The sequence below is a fragment of the Anser cygnoides genome, chromosome 3 (assembly GCF_040182565.1).
Source record: "Anser cygnoides isolate HZ-2024a breed goose chromosome 3, Taihu_goose_T2T_genome, whole genome shotgun sequence".
Lineage (NCBI taxonomy): Eukaryota > Metazoa > Chordata > Aves > Anseriformes > Anatidae > Anser > Anser cygnoides.
In genome coordinates this window covers 93383962-93388368 of record NC_089875.1, presented here as the reverse complement: position 1 = coordinate 93388368, position 4407 = coordinate 93383962, and the positions used below count along the sequence as shown (strand labels likewise).

General features: G+C 39.7%; 1 long non-coding RNA gene across 1 annotated transcript in view; it reads right to left on the bottom strand.

Annotated features, from left to right (window-relative positions):
- Nucleotides 1–2569: 2569 nt before the first annotated feature.
- LOC136790500 (uncharacterized) overlaps nucleotides 2570–4407 on the bottom strand; it is a 9387-nt gene continuing 7549 nt past the window's right edge. Inside the window, exon 4 of the long non-coding RNA XR_010830521.1 lies at nucleotides 2570–4407. This exon is cut by the window's right edge and continues 407 nt beyond it. This is a non-coding gene — a long non-coding RNA (uncharacterized lncRNA).

Below are 4407 nucleotides of genomic sequence, written 5' to 3'. Positions count from 1 at the left end.
TACGCATCTCTCTAAAAAAGAAAAAAAAAAAAGGATGAGTAATCAGGCCAGAAAGCTGCTCCAGAGGATAAGGAGGTCTGAGCTGCAGAAGAGATATGATGTTTCTCCATGGAAGATTTTTCATCTCAGGAACAATTAATTTTGCAGTATGTTAACAGGACTCTTTACTAAACTTTGTGTGAAAACTCAGTTATACAATCCCTGTAAAACCGTGATGAATTAATTTTCCAAGTGCGGTGAATGTCTTAACATTAATATTTTTATGTATTCTTAGACTTAAAATACTTTACTACTGTTGCTGACTTCCCCTTTAACATCTCACTTTGAATATTCTAACTATTAAAACACTTGTCATTACAGGTTTGTAAAAAACAGCTTAAAAATCACCCTCAGAGACAATCTACATTCAGCTATTCTGCTACAGGGCAAGAAGGTAGACTACAAGATCTTTTGAAAACTCATTTCTATTATATGAAAAGGTGATTTTCTCCAAAAATGAGGTCATCTTCTAGTAGCATTTGAATTATTAAAAAATAAATTACACACACAGTTGCCATAATTCAAATTGAACTTCCATTGCATTAAATGTGTAAATTTACCAAGTTGGAAAAGGCTTTATTGAAAGTGTTGAAATATTTTGAAATTTCTGTTCAAAATGTAATTTTTTAAGGTTAAAATGATATTTTTAGGTTCAAAATTAATTATAGAAATGGCGTTTCACTTCAAAATAATTTTATTTAAAATATAAATGCAGTGACCTGCATTTTATATTTGGACTACATTACCCTTTGTTTTGAGGAAAATGCATCCATTGTGCTTATAACTGCAAGGCACTTTTAAAATAATAAAATTGTCTAGCGCTTTAAAATAGTGCTTTAAAACAAACCATTAAAAACAAAACAAACAAAAACCAAGAACCAGATGAGAAATACAGCGTGAGAAAACAGAAGGTTATTCTGTGAGTACCTGGCTAATGCATCCTGGTTTCCATGGATTGGTCCTTATTTCTGTGTCTACCAGGAGTGCAGTCTTTAGACTTTTCCTTTAGCTGAAGTATTCACTATTTCTTTTCTGTGTGGATTATATGACATCTAATAAAGGTTGTGTTTATACTGAAGCTTTTCTCCCAAGAACAGCTCAGCTGGGAGCATATCCTTTATTTGGCTGTCATCTTTCACAAAAACTACAGAAACTTAATAACTTTGAGATGATGAGGATTTTGCCAGACTTGACCGAGATTGCCGAATTGTGCAGCAGTTATTCGAGGTACAGGCAGTCAGACAACACAGCAAACACACAGCACAGTATGATTATGGGGAACTCACAGGAAAATATGTTGAAAAGAACCAAATGTAAGGGCTCGTGAGATAAGAAAATAGTGAGCTTTGTCAAACTACAGCCAGGAATAGCTTGATAAACTTCTTCAGAATGTGGTGCTGGTGAGGTAGACAGACAGCCATGACATTGCAGGGTGGCTGCTGTGAGAAGAGTCCAGCAGCTGCCCCATGTCATATCAGAGCCAGCTCCAGCCAGCTCCAAAAGAGACATGCCACCTGCCAAAGCAAAGCCAGGCAGTGACATTCATTGTGCCTCTAGCAGAACAGATTTAAGAAAGGGGAAAAAATGCTGAGCAGCTGCAGCTGGGAGAGAGGAATGAGAAACTGTAGAGAGGAAAACACCCTCCAAACACCAAGGTCAGTGCAGAAGGAAGGCAGGAAGCTCCAGCCACGGAGCAGAAGTTCCCCTGCGGCCTGTGGAGAGGCCCCTGGTGGAGCAGGCTGTCCCCCTGCAGCCCATGGGTCCCACACGGAGCAGATCTCCACGCTGCAGCCCGTGGAGGAGCCCCCGGTGGAGCAGGTGGATGTGGCCTGGAGGAGGCTGTGGCCCATGGAGAGCCCCCGCAGGAGCAGGCACCGGGCCGGAGCTGCAGCCCGTGGAGAGGAGCCCACGCAGGAGCAGGGGGTCTGGGGGGAGCTGCTGCCCGTGGGGGACCCATGCTGGAGCAGTTTGCTCCTGACGGATGGACCCCGTGGTACAGAGCCATGTGGGAGCAGTTCTTGAAGAGCTGCTACCTGTGGGAAGCCCCCGCACGATCGGTTCAGGAACATTTGCGTGGTAGGGACCCCACACAGGAGCAGAGGAAGAGCGTGAAGATGAAAGAGCAGCAGAGATGAAGCATTAGGGACTGACAACAGCCCCCATTCCCTCGGTCCTCTGTGCCACTCGGTGGGAAGAAGGCAGAAGGTGGTGGATGGGGAGAAAGGTGCTTTTAGTTTGCTTTTAGTACAGACTGCTCTAGTCTGTTAGTAGTTAGCAATAAATTACACTAACCTCCCTCTTCTAAGTCAGTTTTGCCTATGACAGTAACTGTTGAATGATCTCCTTGTCCTCATCTTAACCCTTGTGCCCTTTTCATCATATTTTCTCCCCTGTTTTTAGAGGAGGGGGAATGAGAGGTGTGGTGGTTTCACACCGATGAGCAGCTGAGCTCCACCACACTTGTTTGTAAGGATAGACTCTATGAGCTCATGTACACTCTGTGAAAGTCCCACCTTCATATAATACTACTGTCAAGGTGAGAAAAAATACTATTTTCCTTTGCAATATAAAATAGAATATATCTACCTCTGTCAAGGCAGCATATTTTACAAAGTGCAAGCAGTGTCTGAGAATTTCTAGGTTATCTTTGCTGAGTAATCATTCTTTAGAGCAGCGTCTCATTCTATATATGTTTCCATTGATAGAAAAACTGATCAACTTCATTATAAAACTAGAATAAACATACTTGGTTTTCAACAGAATTACTTTGGCTTTTCACAAATAAATCTTTGATTGTATTTAGGTATAGGAGGAGTTTATTGTTTTTGTTGATGGACCAGAACAAGGAGTTCAATTAGTTGAAAATCCAAGCAGTTGGCATTTCTAGAATTGGCAATTTGCATATCTGCTTTGCTGTACTTCTCAATGATTAATGTATTTATAGAAGTCAGAAGTAGCTCAAAAATGATTTAGTATTTAAAAAAAAATCAGATAGTGAACCTTATAGTAAAATTCAATTATTATTTTCTTGGCATAAAAAGATACTTCATAAGCATCAGCTTTTTGTTGTTGTTGTTGTTTTTGTTTTGTTTTGTTTTTAAGCTCACCCACAACCAGTTCATTTGTCTTGCTTCAGTTTGCACCACAACATACTTCATTTTGTAGTGTTGTAAATGAACCAATCTGCCTCATCTATTTATCTGGTGACATCTGTGGAGCTATAGAAAACAGTGGAAATTATTTCTGTGCTTTTGTTGTGCAATAAGGCAGACACCAACCAGAAGACAGATTACCCCCAAGGTTGGCATCTAAGAGTGGCTGCCCTCTGGTCATGAACATCTCTCTTCATTGATACTGAATAAGCTCGGATGACTAACTTAGACCACATGACTTTAAGGCAGCTATTGGAGGATGGTTAAATCTTATCCCTAGAATCTATACTTGGCATGTACATAAAGCAAACAATGGATTTGAGGAGGGAAATGTCTAGACCCTAAAACCTCCATATATAATTAGATTGATGACAACTCTCCAGAGACTTCATCACAGGAGGAAATTATTTGCGTGATCCAATTCTCATAGACAGTAGCTGTAAGATTCTCTGTACCTTCAGCAGAATGTGTATTATGCCACAGCTTACAATGATGTTTTATTTTTATTTTGCTCATTTGAATGATAACATTTAAACCAGAGTGTAAAGCAAACAAATAAAAAAAAAATAAAGAAAAAAAAAATACAGGTAGGATTTATCTTACCTAACTTTAGACATGAAGCAATTAGTTATTTTACAGTAAGATAATCATCATAGGCTCTTTTCATAACTAGTGAAGATAACTAGAGACCAGCAAAGGGCAATCCATCTCACTAGCTTTAGACAGTCATCTTGAGCAAAGAAGAATTTCTCCTTCTGTATGTCTCACTCTCTCTCTCAGCTGAGTAAAATGGGGGAAGGCAGTGATTAGTTCAGAGTCTGACAATTCATTGTTAAGCATCTAATCCAGGCAAACTGAATCCTAACATAGACTGGATTTTTTTCTGTTTCCCTTAACATTTTCATCACTGGCCATTCAGTAAAATGACCAAACTTAGAGCAAATTTTGTCGTATTTCACAGGCAAAGCAAAAAGACAGACATTATAGTCTACAAAAAGAGACTACAGGAATGTTTTGATTCCTCCCTTCTCTCAGCATAAATACATAAATAAATATATACATAGACTGACATTTTTCATAGACAGTTTCCCACAAAGTGGGATCCTTTCTTTGAGATCTGTATAGCACAGATTACTACACCTGTATTCTTTTGAACAGATTCTTAGGCTGCTCTTGTGGTTTAGCCCTGGCAGGCAGCTAAGTGCCACACAGCTGC